Genomic DNA, 18,501 nt, shown 5'->3' on the forward strand with positions numbered 1-18,501 from the left:
TTGGAGCTGCCCAGTCCATGATACTCTGGATTTTGGGCTGTAAGGGTTGGACCTGGCCTCCACCAACAAGGTGGCCCAAGGACACCACAGTGCCCTGCCCTATCTGGCATTTGGATGCCTTGATAGTCAGTCCTGCAGATTGCAGGGCTTCTAGAACCTTCCCAAGGTGGATCAGGTGATCCTGCCAGGTGGAGCTAAAGACAGAAATATAATCCAGATAGGCTGCACTAAATGACTCCAATCCAATCCCGGAGTGCTCCTGCCCGCAGAGACCATGGGCGGCGGGGCGGAGATGGCCCCCGATCTGGCCTGAGGCCTGGGAAGCCGTGTGCTTCGTGCAGGATGACCACTGAGTTGCCGCCCGGGCCTAGCGTGCTGGCTGAGGCCTTCCCCGGGCCGGAGGAGGTGGCCCCCGGAGGGTCCTGGAGAGGGCCGAAACAGGAGAACGAAGAGTCGGAATGCAGTGTCAAGGACCCGCACCACCATGGCCACTATCCGCCCAACGGTCTCATCGCCCTTGAGCTGCGGCACCTGCGGCCGGCCAGGAGTAAGGGCCATGCCTCGGAGGAAGACCCAGGAGATGCCCACCATGGGCCGCGGACTGCTGGCTGCGGGATCCCCACCACAAACGGGTTGGAGGAGGCGCTGGCCGCCTGCAGCCTCCGGGGTCCCGCACATTAGATATGTGCGTTACGAATCCGAGCTACAGATGCCCGAGATCATGAGACTGATCACCAAAGACCTGTCTGAGCCCTACTCCATATACACTTATAGGTATTTTATCCACAACTGGCCGCAGCTCCGCTTCTTGGCCATGGTAGGAGAGGAATGTGTGGGTGCCATCGTCTGCAAGTTAGATATGCACAAAAAGATGTTCCGAAGAGGTTATATAGCCATGTTAGCTGTGGATTCCAAATATAGAAGAAATGGCATTGGTACAAATTTGGTCAAGAAAGCTATTTATGCCATGGTTGAAGGAGATTGTGACGAGGTTGTGTTGGAGACGGAGATCACAAACAAGTCTGCTTTGAAACTTTACGAAAATCTTGGCTTTGTAAGAGATAAACGGCTGTTCAGATACTATTTAAATGGAGTGGATGCACTGCGTCTTAAACTATGGCTGCGTTAAGTGGACAATGTTGCGTCTAGGACTCCAATCCAGTCAGGACTTGGTTCACCAACCTCTATAAGGTGGCAGGGGCATTCTTTAACTCAAAGGGCATTACAGTAAACTGATAGTGCCCATCAGGGGTGGAGGATGCTGTTTTCATTTTGGCTCCTGGGGCCATCCCAATCTGCCAGTACCCTGCAGTTAAATCAAAAGTACTGAGCAATTTGGCTGCCCCTAGCTTGTCTATCAACTCATCTGCTCTTGGAATGGGGTAAGCATCTGTCTTGGTGACAGAGTTCAGTCCTCTATAGTCCACACAGAACCTCCTCTCTCTCTTTCCACCCTGCTGATGAGGCTTGGGGACCAGAACCACTGGGCTAATCCAGGGGTTCTCAGAGGGTTCAATCACCCCTAGCTCTAGTATCTTGCTGACTTCAGCTTTGATTCTTACCTTGACTTGGTCTGATTGTCAATAGATTTTGTTTTTGACAGGGTTACTGTCACCAGTGTCCACATCATGGGTACACCAGCTAGTCAGACCAGGGGTCAAGGAAAAGAGACTAGCAAACTGTTGCAATACTTGCTTGCAGTCAGTCTGCTGTTGGGGAGAGAGGGTGTCTGAAAAGACCACTACATCCACTGACCCATCTTTTGGGCTGGAAGAGAGGAGATCAGGGAGAGGTTCACTCTCTGCTTCCTGTTCCTCATCAGTCACATCAGCATGGTGAGGTCAGCCCTGTCATGGTAGAGTTTAAGGCGGTTCACATGGATAACCCTTTTGGGTGTCCTGCTGGTGCCCAGGTCCACTAAGTAAGTGACCTCACTCTTTTTCTCGAGGATAGGGTAAGGGCCCCTCCATCTGTCTTGGAGAGCCCTTGGTGCCGCTGGCTCCAAAACCCACACCTGTTGTCCAGGTTGAAATTCAACCATGGCAGCTTTTTGGTAATACCAGTGCTTCTGCAGCTCCTGGCTGGCCTCAAGATTCTTAGATGCCTTGTCCATATACTCAGTATGAGCTCAGGGAAAACCCTGGGCTACCAAGGGCACAACTGTAAAGGGCTCAATGGCCTCACCAAGATAATCTGATTGTAAAATTATCTGTCTCCAAATTTGAACCAATGGTTTATTTACATTAGTGTATACATCACATGATTAACAAAGCTACTATTACTCAATATATATACATCTCCATACAATTTGTATTGGTACATATGTTGAAAGTTTCAAATTACTTATTATTTTGTAAGTGCAAAGTAAAAACATTCAAATCAACAGATTTTTGTTTATATCACAAGAATTCAATTTCTGACATGGTTTCCCAATGCATTTCGGGTTCATACAGAACCCTTCATCAGGGGAATAACAAGGACCATATAAAACAATGAATAATCTGATGACTGTATTTACACAACCAATGTCAAGGTCACTCTGTTCAGAGGTACGGCGTAGCAGGACCTACGAGGCAACATTAATGTATATATTATATAGAAACATGTCTAATTGAACTAAAAGGTTTGCACGCAAGCATGAAGTGAAACTAAGCTTAGGAGTTACGCTGTGCTAGTGCTCACCGAAAGGATTAAAGAGACTAAACCAAAACCTGATAAGAAGAATGGAAAACTAAAGGGGAAAGTCACCAAAAGTTTGGAGGTAAAAGCTCCTAAGTGTTATGCTGGTGAACAAAAGATGTAGATGTGTTTCCCATGCATAAGTGTAACGTGCTTAATTCAAGGTGCAGATCCTAGGTAGACAGGTGCATAAAGGTCCAAAAGGGACCGTCAAAAGACTCCCAAGAAAGGAGTAAGTAAAGGTGAGTTGTATCACCGGTCTGGGTCCCCCCGGAGGGAGCACGGTAGATAAGGCAGCGTGTCAGATGAATCAAAACATCTCTGAAAAATGGAACCAGAGGTCAGCTGGGTAAGAAGCGAGGACATAAGTTGTCAAAAATATGCTTATCATCTGTTCTCTAACATGGGATCACCACAGTCTGCCTTCACTTGCAGTCCATTTCATGTATTTATTTCCGATTTCCGCACCATGTGACTAGGTGGGCGGAGTCGCGTTACCATTTGATCCTCGGTGCAGCCAGAGTGAGACCGGTGAGTTCCTTACTTTCCCGGTCGTTCTTTTTCACGAATCTTCTTTCCTTTGAGCCAGTACTAACGGAAACCGTTTGTTTCCAGGGACCAGTTTCCTCCCTAGAAGAACGTTACTACCCTCCAGACGGGGGTAAGTTTTGATTTCCTTTCCTGACGTAGTTCGAGTTCGTGATCTCGAAGCAGATATTAATCTAGTACAGTGCCTGTTCGTACTTCCACAGGCTTGTTAAAGCTGGTCAGAGGTTTCCACGCTTCAATTTGTTGGATACACGTCTTGGATGAAATACCCTCCTTCGAGAAGGACGGTGTCATTGCTCATATTCAGGTAACGAGGCTATCACAGATAAGCATATTTTTGACAACTTATGTCCTCGCTTCTTACCCAGCTGACCTCTGGTTCCATTTTTCAGAGATGTTTTGATTCATCTGACACGCTGCTTTATCTACCGTGCTCCCTCCGGGGGGACCCAGACCGGTGAGACAACTCACCTTTACTTACTCCTTTCTTGGGAGTCTTTTGACGGTCCCTTTTGGACCTTTATGCACCTGTCTACCTAGGATCTGCACCTTGAATTAAGCACGTTACACTTATGCATGGGAAACACATCTACATCTTTTGTTCACCAGCATAACACTTAGGAGCTTTTACCTCCAAACTTTTGGTGACTTTCCCCCTTAGTTTTCCATTCTTCTTATCAGGTTTTGGTTTAGTCTCTTTAATCCTTTCGGTGAGCACTAGCACAGCGTAACTCCTAAGCTTAGTTTCACTTCATGCTTGCGTGCAAACCTTTTAGTTCAATTAGACATGTTTCTATATAATATATACATTAATGTTGCCTCGTAGGTCCTGCTACGCCGTACCTCTGAACAGAGTGACCTTGACATTGGTTGTGTAAATACAGTCATCAGATTATTCATTGTTTTATATGGTCCTTGTTATTCCCCTGATGAAGGGTTCTGTATGAACCCGAAATGCATTGGGAAACCATGTCAGAAATTGAATTCTTGTGATATAAACAAAAATCTGTTGATTTGAATGTTTTTACTTTGCACTTACAAAATAATAAGTAATTTGAAACTTTCAACATATGTACCAATACAAATTGTATGGAGATGTATATATATTGAGTAATAGTAGCTTTGTTAATCATGTGATGTATACACTAATGTAAATAAACCATTGGTTCAAATTTGGAGACAGATCATTTTACAATCAGATTATCTTGGTGAGGCCATTGAGCCCTTTACAGTTGTGCCCTTGGTAGCCCAGGGTTTTCCCTGAGCTCATACTAGGTATCTCTTCTAATCGGGGGGGCGGGGCACGCTCCTTCTCACCATCGAGCACACTAAACCTACATAATATTGATTAAACACATACAAATTCACACAAACATAGGTGTGCTACTCCACCACTTTTCCACAAAATCTTGTCCATGTACTCAGCCATTCTGGACCTTAGGCCAAGCACATAGTCCACAATGTCTTGTTTGGGTTCTTGGAGAGGCCTCTCCCATCCTTCTTTCCCAAGAGCGAAAAGCAGGCATGGAAACAGGACATCCCACCTCCTTTTGAGTTTTTCAGGGAGTCCCATGATCATACATTTCAATGTCTTGTTGAATCTTTCAACAAGACTATTGGTTTGTGGGTGGTATGGGGTAGTGTACTTGTACTGTACACCACACTCCTTACGCATGTGTTTCAGGTAAGCAGACATGAAGTTGGAACCTCTGTCTGAAACCACCTCCTTAGGAAACCCTACCCTGGTGAAGACACCCAGGAAGGCATTGGCTACTGCAGGAGCTGTAGTAATCCTAAGGGGAATTGCTTCAGGGTACCTAGTAGCATGATCCACTACTACTAGAATGAATTTGTTCCCTGAGGCTGTGTAAGGTTCAAGTGGACTCACAATGTCCACACCTACCCTTTCAAAGGGTACCCCCACCACTGGCTGTGGTATCATGGGGGCCTCTGGTTTGCCACCTGTCTTGCCACTGGCCTGACAGGTAACACAGGAGCTCACACACTCCTTTACCTTTTGGTTCATCTGGGGCCAGTAGAAGTGGCTAACTAGCCTTTCCCAAATTTTGTTCTACCCCAGATGCCCAGCTAGGGGGATGTCATGAGCTTAAGTTAGGAGAAACTCCTTGTATTTCTGTGGCACTACCACCCTCCTGGTAGCTTCAGGAGAGGGGTTTCTTGCCTCAGCGTACAGTAATCCCTCTTCCCTATAGGCTCTGCGGGTACCACTGACATCTCCCTGGGCTTCTGAAACATCTTGCTGCCTCAGGCTTTCAAGAGTGGGACAGTCTCGCTGGACCTGGCACAGCTCTTCCCTAGTGGGTCCCCCTGGGCCCAGGAGTCCAACCTGGTAAGGCTAAAGCTCCATGGGCTCAGTCCCTCTAGGGTTTCCAAGTCCTCTCCCTGAGGAGAGGGGTCCTGAGAGACTTGCTGTGTAGAAGTTGGTCCCCCAGTCTTCTTGCTTTTTCTCTTGGTTGGTTGGGCCATACTTCCAGGCTCCAAATCTACTTGTTTACCCCTTTTTGCTCTGTGCTCTGGTTTGCAAATACACCAGTCTGGGGATACCCAGCATGGCTGCATGGGTTACTTGCTCAACCTCAGCCCAGGCTGAGGTTTCCAGGTCATTTCCAAGCAGACAGTCAGCTGGGAATTGTGGAGAGACCACTACCAGTTTCAGGCCAGTAACCTCCCCTCAACCTAATGTCACCATAGCCATAAGGCGTTGGGTGGTAATGCTGTCAGCATTGGTGAATTGGTAAGTTTTCCCAATCAAGTATTGCTCTGGGAAAACAGCATTTCCTTCACCATAGTGATACTGGCACCTGTATCCCTCAGGGATTCTACTCTAGTTCCATTAATGGAGGTGTATTGCAAATACTTTTTACAGTTGGGTGGCCAACCAGCTACAGTGGCAAACTCCATTTCCCTGAGGAAGACTAGACTAGCTTGAGTGTATTCCCAGATTTGCTCTGGGCACTCCTCTGATCCCATCTGTAGATTTACTGTCCCTGGAGTAGCTGTATTGGGTACCTTAGGGGCTTTATTGTAAGGGCAGTTTTTGTCTACATTTAAATGTCCCAACTTTTTACAGTTGTTACAATAGGCCTTGTTAGGATCAAAGTTTTCCCCCCTATAGGGCTGAGGCACATAGGGAGTAGTTTGGGACCCACCCACATGTACAGGTTTTTGGGGTCATTTGGAAGACTCAGACTTTTTTTCTTGGGGGTTCTCACCACCTTTCCCCTGGGAGGTTTTGTAACCACCTTCTTTTGGTCACCCCCAGTGGCTGTCCTTGTCACCCCAGTCTTGACCCAATGGTCTGCCTTCTTTCCCAATTCTTGGGGAGAAATTAGACCTAGGTCTACCAAATGCTGATGCAACTTTTCATTTGTGCAATTACTCAAAATATGTTCCTTCATAAACAATTTATAAAGTCCAGTAAACACATGCACACTGTTTCCAGTTAACCAACCATCCAATGTCTTTACTGAGTAGTCTACAAAATCTATCCAGGATTGGGTCTGGGTTTTATGAACCCCCCTGAACCTGATTCTATACTCCTCAGTGGTGAGCCCAAATCCCTCAATCAGAGTTTTCTTCATGAGGTCATAGGACCCTGCATCTGGCCCAGAGAGGGTCAGAAGCCTTTCTCTGCAGTTACCAGAGAACAGTTCCCACAGGATTGCCCCCCAGAGAGGTTTCTTTAATCTTCGAATATCACAAGCCCTCTCAAAGGCTGTGAACCACTTGGTGATATCATCACCTTCCTCAAATTTAGGGACAATCCCTTTAGGGATCTTAGGATCATAAGATTGCTCTTTATCCTTATTATTGGTATTGCTGCCACCCGAGATGGGAGCTAAACCAATCTCTTTTCTTTTATTTTTCTAGAGCCAGGAGTCTGGACTCTAGCTCAAATATCTTGGCCAACTTTGCTAAGAAGTATTACTCTTCACTGGGGCTCCCCCCAATGTGTTCTCTGGGGCCCAGTCCACCTGTGTGGTTCCCAGGCTTCCAGAAGCTGACTCTTGGATTTAATTTGTGTAGAGACCATTACTTCCCTAGAGATGGGGGATTGGTATCATACTCCTCCTCCTCTTCTTTTTCCTCTGACTGGGTGTCACCCTGTTCAGAGGGGTGGCCTTTTGCATACTCAGCCAGGAGCTCCTGGAGCCCTTGTTTGGTTGGATGCAGGCCCACGACTATATTTTTAAGTTTGCATAGGGACCTCAATTCCTTGAAATTCGAGTGCAAGTAAGGTGTGAGGTTGAGCTCCTCAACCAGGTCCATGTTATCTCCACTAATAGCTGGGTTCTGTTGAGACATTCTAACCTGACAGTTCTAACCCTAACTATAGTGACTTTTATTTTTCAAAAATTCTAATGGGACTTAAGCAAGGCCCTACCAGACTTTAAATATTTTGGAAAAAAACTATTTCAGAATTCTAAAGGCAATTTATGAGTTCTGTCGTGTGATCAGATGGTAAACAAGTAGTCCAACAAATGCAAGTTTGTATCCCACCGCTGATCCACCAATGTGAGAAAGTGGCTCTATATATACTGGACCAGAATGAGGTACAGTGTGTATAGAGTCCACAAACCCCAGAGCTATAACAGAGGTTAAAGCCTGGTGTGACCTTACTCTCTAAAGTGGTAGCTTGGTCGAGCAGTTAGGCAGTACCAGAGGACAGTGTAAAGCATTTGTTGTACACAATCAGTCAGCAAAAGGTTTCACACACTCAAAGACTGAACTCCAGGCCAATTGTTTTTAGATCAAAGATATAGTTGTTTTATTTCTAGAACGAACAGGTATCAAAATATACTGTTATCAATAGGAGAGGTCTCAGATGAGTACTTTGCAGAAAGACCATAAACTTTGTAAACACAATAGGTACAGGGGTTGCAGTAGACAACACAATTCTACACACAAGTTAGCATTGATCTCAAAGGGGTTTTCTATATAAACACAGTTGACTACTTTGAAGATTACTTTGGTAGTTCCAGGACTGGATCCTAGCTTCAGTCCTGGGGCCTAAGCTGAAAACAATTTAGTAAAAACATTTTAGTTATTGCAGTGATTTTTCAGGAACATAAAGCTATTTTAAAAGTTCACACTTAGAAACTTTTCAACAGAAATCTGGCAATGTTATCCAATGGGAGAAAATTCAGGTTGCAGGTAAAGTACGATCTCGTTACTTTTGTAATCCTGTACTGGGCTCCTAGGTCCAGCACTGGGGTCTCAACTTAAAACAGGTAAGTAATTACGTTTCAGTGTTTGGTTTTCAAAAGTAGACACTTAGAAGAAATTTCACAGAAAAGCACACAATGGATTCCTATGGAGAAAATTCAAGTTTCTAGTAAACCTGACTAAGATTACTTTTGCGGTTCAGTACTGGGCGACAAGATGCAGTACTGGCTTCTCTCCTGATCACAGGTGAGTACTTCGGAATGTGGTTGATTTTATATGAATAATTTAAGTTTTCAAAAGCAGGCACTTAAAAGATTTTTCGAGTCAAACCAGTCAATGTTATCCAATGGCAGGTAAGTGAGTTACCGGTTGCCAGGTGAGTATTCAGCTGTCGAAGTTAGGGTTCTGGGCATAGACTCAGGCATCCCCCAGGGTAAGTTGGTTCACCCTCAGCAGCACAGGGGCGGCCAGGTGCAGAGGTAGTTAGGCCCAATTTTATCCAATGAGAGGCAAAGGGCATCCGGTTGGTGGCTGCTGGCTAGCAGGCCACGCAGCTGTGGGAGCTGAGCTCCTGGTCACTTGCTCAGGACAAATTTTTGAAAGTCTGTGCACTCCCTACTGATCAATCTAATTACCAATTTTAATCTTCAGTGTAATCAAAGACTGCGTGCTACCTGGTGGATAGGCTGCCAGCCCCAAACTAGGACGATTACTGGTGGAAAACCACAAGGATGCCAAGCGCATTGCTAAAATTAAAGTATTAAAATTTCAACTTACATGTTTTTCAGAAATTCAGACAAATTTAACAATAAAGTTTACAAAAAATTGATCACAAGACAAGTGAAAATAGAGTTATTCCATTGTATTAAATTCAAAAATATTCAGCAAAAAAAAACACTGATTATGATCATCAAAGAAGGTGAACCTGAATTATATTCACAATATTATGTAAACAACAATAAGTTTGCATTCAAATGCTTCTGAAACAGTCGAAATTCTTGATCATGCCCAATGCATTTCGGGATGTAATCCCTTCTTCAGGGGCACTGTTAATGGAAAGAAGAAATTCATAATCAAACAATAAATCAACACACCTGCTGAAAATAGTTAATCACAAGAAAACTGCATCGCCAAGAATGTCCAAGGGTGATATCAATGATATGGGAAAAACATGTACCTCATATGTGTCTACTCACAGTCAATTTCAAGAAAGGTGCTCAAAAGATGCCGTAAATAAGTCTAAAAAAAGGAAAAAAATAAAAAATAGTGCGGACAAAGAACCGGTTAGACAAGGTGCAAAATATGCTCTAACAATGAATGTGGTCACTAACCACAATCAACCTGAAACAACACTTACACATGACCAGAAGTACATATGAAGATCCTCCTCTTACTACTAGGAATGACTGCAATAGCTGCACATGCAAGGATAGAGCACAGGTTGCGCTGCCAGGGGCACTCAGGCGGCTGGGTACAGGGTGCCTTTGAGACGTCGGGCACTCAATGTTATTCAAAGTGAAAGGTGAAAAGGGAACAAATGCTGCAGACTGGGGGACGGTGATTCTTCATGTGCGAACACCACTTCGAGAGGTAAGTTGGGATCCCGGAGAAGAGGTAGGTACCCAAAAGGGAGGCACAGGGGGGTGTCGCAAGGCGCCGGGTGCAGGGGTGTCTTCGGGTGTCAGGAAATCTTACCCTCGGCTGGTCACGGTTGGAGGGGTTCCTGGTTCTGAGGCTGCAGGCGCCGTCTGGTTCGTCAAGGAGGGGTTTGGGCACTGGACTTCGGGTCCCAGTCGCCGGGGGGACGTCCTCGTGGTCTTGGATCAATCAGGCACGGGCCGGGCTCGGCGGGTGCAGAGTGGGCAGGTCTTGAGCTTCCTGGCTGGCACCAGGGGTTGGTTGTTGAAGCAGAGCCTCTGCTTATGGGAGTCCCAGTCTTTAAGAGGCAGGCAGGTTCTCCGGGTGTCCCAAGGTTGCTGTCCGCACGAGTCGTCGGGATTAAGCAAGAGCAGGTTCCAGGGTCGACAGGCCGGTAGGGCTGCGGCCAAGCCAGTGGGTGTCGTCCTGATGTTAGCAGCTGCACGGCGGGTCTTCTTCTTCTTGATCTTCTTTTCTTATCGGGATCTGAGGAAGGAAGGTTCAGGGTGCTCCTAAATAATAAATTTAGGGTTGTTACAGGTAGGGCAATGGCAGGGGACAATAGGTCCCTGTCCTGGGGTGGCCACCCCCCCCTAGCCTGCTCCTCTCCTGTAGGAGGGGGGATCAAGCCTAGCTGTGATTATGCAGGACTCCCCATCTTCAAGATGTCCGGAGTCCGGGGTCGTGCTTCACCTCGCCTCTCCCACCTGAGGGGTGGGGATGGTGCAGGCTGGCACATCCCCCTTCCTAACGTAGGGTTTCCTGCCAGTCTTCCCACCAGAGTGGGGGTTAGAACCAGTTGCTGAGTACAGCTAATGGTCTGGAGAAGCTCACAGAGGCGGTATGCCTTTGAAGCTTCCCCCTGTCCATCCTGGAGGAGGAGACCTAGCACCTCGCCCAGGATGTGCATTGTTGCAGGCCCAGGAGAGCGGGGGCTCTCCACCCAGGGGTGCAGCAACATGTCTGCTGTGTGGCATCCTCTGCACACAGTAGTTCAGAAAAAAGTGGGGGTATACCAATGCAAGAAAGATGGCACTTTCTCACACCATGCCCGCAACTTGTTCCACCTGCAGGCGTATACCGTCTTAGTGGAGGGACGCCTGGCTGCCAAAATGACATCACAGACTTCGGGATGTAGATCGACAACTGTCAACTGTCGCCGCTCAATCTCCACGCATGGAGGTGGAGGCTGGACAGGTTCGGGTGGAGGACCGTCCACTGCTGCTGCAACAGAAGATCCTCCCGAAGAGGCAGTCGGATCAGGGGATCGATCACCATGTTGAGTAGCTCGGGATACCAGTATCTTCATTCCCAATCGGAAGGGGCCACAAGAATGACTTGGGCCCGGTCGCGCCGAATCTTCTTCAGCACTCTGGGCAGAAGTGTTATAGGCGGAAAGGCGTACAATAGACCGCAACTTCACTCGCGACGAAAAGCGTCGTCAAGCAAGTGCCGCCTTGGAAATTCCAACGCGCAGAACTGATGACATTGCATGTTCTCTTTGGCTCTCCCCACTGCTGAAAGAGACCTTGCACCACGTCTGATGTTCAGATGCCATTCGTGATCCATCAAGCACCGGCGGCTGAGTTCGTCCGCCCTGGCGTTCAGAGAACCTGCCAGGTGTTGAACCACCAAGGTAATGCCTTGATGTTCCAGCCATGTCCAGATCGCAGAGCCTCCTGACATAGGGTCCAGGACCCCACCCTGCCCTGTTTGTTGCAATACCACATGGCGGTGGTGTCTGTGACCACCTGCACCACACTTCCCCGGACAGAGGGAAGGAATGCCTTCAGTGCAAGTCGGATCGCCCAATGCTCCAAAAGGTTGATTTGGAGCCAGGACTCCGCCGAAGACCAGAGGCCTCTGATCTCCGCAAAGTCTTGTCCCCATCCCAGGAGGGATGCATCAATCACCACTGTGTGCTCCCGTTGGGGGAAGGGAGAGGGATCTGCCATCGACCCAATCGTGATTCATGAGCCACCATTGCAATTGTCGTGCAGTGCCCTCCGAGACCAGGACATGATCGGACAGGTTGCCCTGATGTTGCGCCCACTGCAGAGCCCGCATATGCCATCTGGCATGTTGCACTAGCCGGATGCAGGAGGCCATCAGGCCCAGGAGCCGGAGGGTCATCCTTATTGAAACCCGGAATAGAGGCTAAAAGATCAGAATTATAGCCTGAATATCCCGGACTCACCGAGACCGTGTCGAATTCAGAACCACTCCGGTGAAGGGGAGCTTCTGAGAGGGACTCAGGTGCGACTTTGGCACGTTGATGGAGAACCCCAGCAAATGCAGGAGGTCGACCGTAGTCTGAAGGTGAGTGACAATTGTTTGGGGCGAGCCCGCCTTCAACAACCAGTCGTCGAGGTAGGGGAAGACTGGCACCCCTGACCTGTGCATGTGAGCTGTGACCAGCACCATCACCTTTGTGAACACCCGAGGGCCGCTGGTAAGGCCGAAGGGGAGAACAAGAAACTGAAAATGCTCCTGGCCTACCGTGAACCCCAGGTTTCGCCGGTGGGCCGGCAGGACGGGGATGTGAAAATATGCATCCTGCCAGTCCAACGCAACCATCCAGTCTCCAGGGTCAAGGGCAGCCCAGACCTGAGCCAGAGTCAACATCTTGAACTTTTTCCGGAGGAAGAGACTAACGTTCCTGAGGTCTAAGGTAGGGCGCAAGCCCCCTCTGTCCTTCTTGGGGACCAGAAAGTAGTGGGAATACCAACCACGTCCTACTTCTGGCCTAGGAACGCGCTCGATGGCCCCCTTGGCCAAGAGGGCCATGTCTTCCTGTTGGAGAAGCTCAAAGTGATCACCCGGCATGCGGTGGAACTGAGGTGGCATGGCTGGGGGGGTAGAGTCGAAGGGGAGGGAGTAACCCCTCTGGATGAGCACTGAGCAGAGGACACGCGCCGTGAGGGGAACGGCTTGCTGCAAACATACCCAGGGGAAACGACATCTCCTCTCCCGTTTTCGCGCCGTGAGGGCAACGGCTGCTGGCTCCATCTCGCCGGACCGGTCGCAGCGGGAACTACATCCCCCAGCTGCCCCGGCCGCCGGCGCACCACCTGTGATGGCATCCCTGCGCCCGGAGGGTCTACAAGTGCGAGGGGCGCCGAGCGAGCTGGTGGGGCACTGAGCAGAGGACACGCGCCGTGGGGGGAACGGCTTGCTGCAAACATACCCAGGGGAAACGACATCTCCTCTCCCGTTTTTGCGCCGTGACGGCAACGGCTGCTGGCTCCATCTCGCCGGACCGGTAGCAGCGGGAACTACATCCCCCAGCTGCCCCGGCCGCCGGCGCACCACCTGTGATGGCATCCCTGCGCCCGGAGGTGCTACAAGTGCGAGGGGCGCCGAGCGAGCTGGTGGGGCACTGAGCAGAGGACACGCGCCGTGAGGTGAATGGCTTGCTGCAAACATACCCAGGGAAAACAACATCTCCTCTCCCGTTTTCGCGCCGTGAGGGCAACGGCTGCTGGCTCCATCTCGCCGGACCGGTAGCAGCGGGAACTACATCCCCCAGCTGCCCCGGCTGCCGGCGCACCACCTGTGACGGCATCCCTGCGCCCGGAGGCGCTACAAGTGTGAGGGGCGCCGAGCGAGCTGGTGGGGCACTGAGCAGAGGACACGCGCCGTGAGGGGAACGGCTTGCTGCAAACATACCCAGGGGAAACGACATCTCCTCTCCCGTTTCTGCGCCGTGAGGGCAACGGCTGCTTGCTCCATCTCGCCGGACCAGTCGCAGCGGGAACTACATCCCCCAGCTGCCCCGGCCACTGGCGCACCACCTGTGACGGCATCCCTGCGCCCGAAGGTGCTACCAGTGCGAGGGGAGCCTCCCGCCGTGCGGACGGCGCCGCGCTGAGCCCAGGCAGAGGGAGGGCGGTCTGTGACCGTCAGGGGCAGGAGGATGCAGGGCAGGGCCACCCCCCTGACATCACCCAATGGGTAAGCGCAAGAAAACCTTATTAACTGATGAGGGAGGAAAGAAGGCTAAGTTACCTAGACACTCTGAGTCTATCATTTCTTATTTGTCATCTGCGGTGGGTGTGTTGTCTAAAGAAATTGCTAATGCCAAACTTGAACTGGGCTTATCTGCCACTCGTCCACCCACGTCCCCACAAACTTCTGTCACCAAACATGCCCCTGCTATGACCTCTCGAACCGAAGGTGGTCATATCTAATGTGAACTTGCCTTCAGCAAAAACTGTCTGCTCTCCACATTGGCTTCCCTTGGCCCCGAACTTGACATTGAGCCAACAATCTGCTGGCAGTGCTGTTACACGGAACTCTGAGAGGATGGAGGATCCGGAGGGTATTCCAATCACTCCCCCTGGGACAGATGCCAATCTTGGAGACCAGTTTGAGACATTGTTCCTTGCTCGAATCGAGCCTTTGCTAGTGGGGATCGCTAAGGACATTGTTGACACTTTGAACACTTGCCTTTCTGGTTTATTGAAGAAATGTTCATAAATTGATAAACTGGTTAAAGATCTTACCCTACTCTCTCATTTAGCTACAGGGGTTGCCCCGCTCGATATTGGTAGAGGCTTGGTGGTTACAACCCCAAAGCCCACTTTGTGTAGCTCCGGTTCGCTTGTAGCCATGGAGAGGGCAGAAAATTCTAACAGTGTTAACATGGGCGCCGACTTTGGGTGCCCCAAGGTAGGACACCCAGGGAGTGTTAGTCACCCATCCAACCCATCCAATCCAGTCCTGAGCGAGAGGGTTAGGGGAAGCAAATTGATTCTTAACCTACCCCCGGCGGCAGCGTCACTAGTGGCTATTTTGTTGGTGTACCCCCATTAGAAGAGGGAACGACGGAATCAGCGGCTGACTTATTAATTCAAGCAAAGTCATGGTGTACAGAAGTCAGCAGTGGTGGGACTCGAGTAGCTGACAGGATCATAGTTGCTAACAGAGTGGGCTGGATTGGGAAACGATCCAAGTGAGTACAGGGGGATTGTGTTGTAGTCAACTTTGACAGCCCTGATATAGCCGATAGATTATTCTGGGACGGCTCTGACATTAGGGGAGGAGACCAGATGAGACCAATCCCCCTGGGTTTCTTTTACCCACCACCAGTGACTCACTCCGGGCCTAATTACCCAGCCCGAGCAAGAAGGAGCCCAAATAGCGAAGTTGGTGGGACAGGGCGAGCGGCTTACACACATTTCAACCCAAGGCGGTAGCCAGACACCTTCAATCACACAATCTAAGTACAAATGTAAGGAGACTGAAGGGCTAGCCTTGAGAAATCGTTTTTCCCCCTTTCTGATATTGAGGAAATAGATGGACAGCCAGCTACCCCGCTGTCTGGTAGTGATAGTACCACCTCTCCATTGATCGTGGGCTTTGTAAAATGATTAGTTGGAACATAGCTGGCTCTAGAGCAAAGAGGACTGATGCTGACTGGATCGGGTATATTAGCAGCCATGACATCATAGCTTGCCAAGTAACCTGGGATACCTCTCCCAACTTTTGGCTGGATCGCTTCACTACCTTTGCAATCCCAGCTGTACCAAGTTCAGCTGGAAGAGCAAAGGGCGGTTTATTCCTCTTATTTTCACTTAACCTTAAGGGCACCTTCAAGATGATCCCTAGTGGGTCACCAAACCTATTAATCGTAGAGTGGGTAGTCTCACATAGTTGAAAAATTGTTATATTAAATTTTTATAATTCTTGTGATAAGTACAAGGGAAATTATCACATAGGTGTTTTGGATCATTCCCTTACCTTGCTCAGTCAAAATAAAAATTACACTAACTTCGATTTTATTTTATTAGGTGATTTTAATGTTCACCCATGTAGTGCTCTGTGTTTTTTTGGTGAACAGGCGGGCCTGCTGGGTATAGGGACCCCCCATTTCGAGCACACTAAGCCGGGGGAGGCCCTTGAGGAGTTGCTTGCCAATCATAACCTGTACGAAGCCAGCATCTCTGAGGCAGGGATAAGAACTGTCACGTATAAAGGATCTGACCCCGGTACCATATTGGATTACATCTTTATGACCCCAGGTATCTTACACAGGGTTGTTTTTTACAACGCTATAGTTTCAACCCATAGTGACCATAACCCGGTCTTGCTTAAGTTACTCTGGGAAGACCATATGGTAACTATACCCCGCCCTGACATCCCGGAACCTGCCTTACGCCCCGTAGACCAAGGGAAAAGGCTTAAATGGGCCAATGTAGTGCCGGGGAACTTTATGGATGATTTACTCCCTATCATTAAGAGGCATATGACTATTTGTCAGGACCATTGTGCAACTGCTAAAGATATCATGGGGGCTTTTGAATGCATTTGTGTTCAAATTTCGGGAGCCTTGAGGGCCAAACCATCTCAGGTGGTACATATGAAACATAGATGGTTTGATACAAAGTGCTCCAAAGCCCATAAGGCGTTAATGACAGCCCTAAAAATTTCCCCGAGAGATAGGTCAGCGGTGGCCTCCTTAAGAAAGGAATATAAGGCCACAATTAATGAGAGGAAAATGGATATAAAGAACGAGGCCTGGGAAAAATTAATGTCTATTGATGTACTTCGTGACAGCTCTCAGTTTTGGGCCACAGTTAACCAACCTCTCTTCTCAGATGTGGACAACACGGTCTTGGATTGTGTTCTCCCAGATGAAAAGTGGATTAGTCACTTTAGAGAGGTGTATGGTGATAATGAGCTTGGCGCCCAGAAGAAGTCTTGGACGGCTCTGGAGTGCAAACCCCTACACTTTAACTTAGCTGAGGTGGAGAGAGCTATCTTGGAGACCTCCAAGAAGAAAGCCCCGAGCCCGGACGGGGTTCCGGCTGACTTTTATAGGTACTCCCCTAAACTCTGGGCAGGGGTTTTAACCCACGTTTTCACAGCGGCAAACGGAAACGTCTTCCCTAGTAGTTGGTCAACCTCAATTATCGTGCCCATCTTCAAAAAGGGCCAACATGACGATCCAGGGTGCTATAGGCCCATTTCCCTCCTAGACTCTGCAATTAAGATCCTAGGCAGAGTCTTGTTATATAAACTTAGAGGAAACATCGAGGGGTGTGGAGGCCTATCAAACATCCAGTGCGGTTTCAAGGCTAAAAGAGGTACCCTGGACCAGTGTTCCAACCTTCACCTGTTAATATCCAAGTACACGGTCGCCAAAGAGGGGTCCTTGGTTTTGGCTTTCATGGATTTCTCCACAGCATTCGACTTGGTGATCAGGTCAAAATTATGGGAAATCTTATTGGAGTCTGGGATTGACAAACCACTTGTGAATTTCATGGCATCCCTTCACCAGGACCTGTTTGCCACAGTGCGGGTTACTAAGGAGGGCAGGTGCACCGACTGCTTTAAATCGGAGAGAGGAGTCCGCCAGGGTTGCATCCTGGCCCCCCTCCTCTTTACCATCTATATAAACGGTTTGGGTAAACACCTTGAGGCACTGGAGGGGGACGTTTCGCGTGTAGGAGAAATAAACATCCCGGCTCTCCTACACGCGGACGATGCAGTCCTGATAGCACGTACTGGGCTGGGCCTTCAGCATTTACTGGTATCATTTGGTGCCTTTATGGACCTCTTGGATTTAAAAATCAACACAAAAAAATCCCATACGATGGTGATGGGCCGACTTAGAAATAAGGGTAAGCCTATATGCTTTTTCTGCAAGGGTGAGGCAGTGTCTAGGGTGACAGTTTTCCCCTATCTCGCGGTTAGCTTTGATGACAAGGGCTCGTGGGAACCTCAAATCAAGATCAAGAGCTTATCACTGGCGAGAGCCTCCTCAGCCCACATAGGGTTTGCAAACAGGTTAGGGGCCAGGCCCATGGAGGCACTTTTAAAAATGTATAATTCTAAATGTATATCTATAGTTATGTATGGGTCATCACTATGGGGGTACGTTTCTCAGGACGCAATACAAACAGTGGAAAACAAGTTCCTGAATCGTCTTCTCTCCGTACCCCAGTCCACCCCTACTTTTTCTATTCATGGGGACGTGGGCCTAGACTACGTTACTGATAAACTTAGATTGGCTCCTTTATTATTCTTGTTAAGGACTTGGCTAAATGATGAATTAACCCTCAACCATGCTACTTTGCACCATGTTATGTCCTTGGACCATGTAAAGAGAATAGCCTGGCTGGACTATGTGAGACATACTTTTTTACAGCTAGGACGCCCGGAATTATTTAATTCCCCTTCCTGTATCAGGAAGGAGGACATTAACTGGACCAAATTGCATTTCATGGACAGGGCCAGATTGGCTCGGGAGGAGCAAGAACTGATTAAATCAACTGTCAGTTCACATTATATGCTATTGATTTCCCCCTCCCTTGAGCCCTATCTCAAAATTGTAACCAAGCCCTTTCATAGATACTTGTTAATTAAATTCAGATTTAATTTAATTCATTATTTCTTAGGTAGTTACCCATCCTGGAGTAAACCAGAAGGGGGCCCTCCGTGTAA

The 18,501-nt window shown here is 48.6% G+C and overlaps 1 pseudogene; it reads left to right on the top strand.

The window, feature by feature from the left end:
* Positions 1–272: 272 nt before the first annotated feature.
* Positions 273–1,145, top strand: LOC147688493 (N-alpha-acetyltransferase 30 pseudogene; annotated as a pseudogene).
* Positions 1,146–18,501: the final 17,356 nt, after the last annotated feature.

Source organism: Lissotriton vulgaris, chromosome 10 (genome assembly GCF_964263255.1).
Source record: "Lissotriton vulgaris chromosome 10, aLisVul1.2, whole genome shotgun sequence".
Classification (NCBI taxonomy): domain Eukaryota; kingdom Metazoa; phylum Chordata; class Amphibia; order Caudata; family Salamandridae; genus Lissotriton; species Lissotriton vulgaris.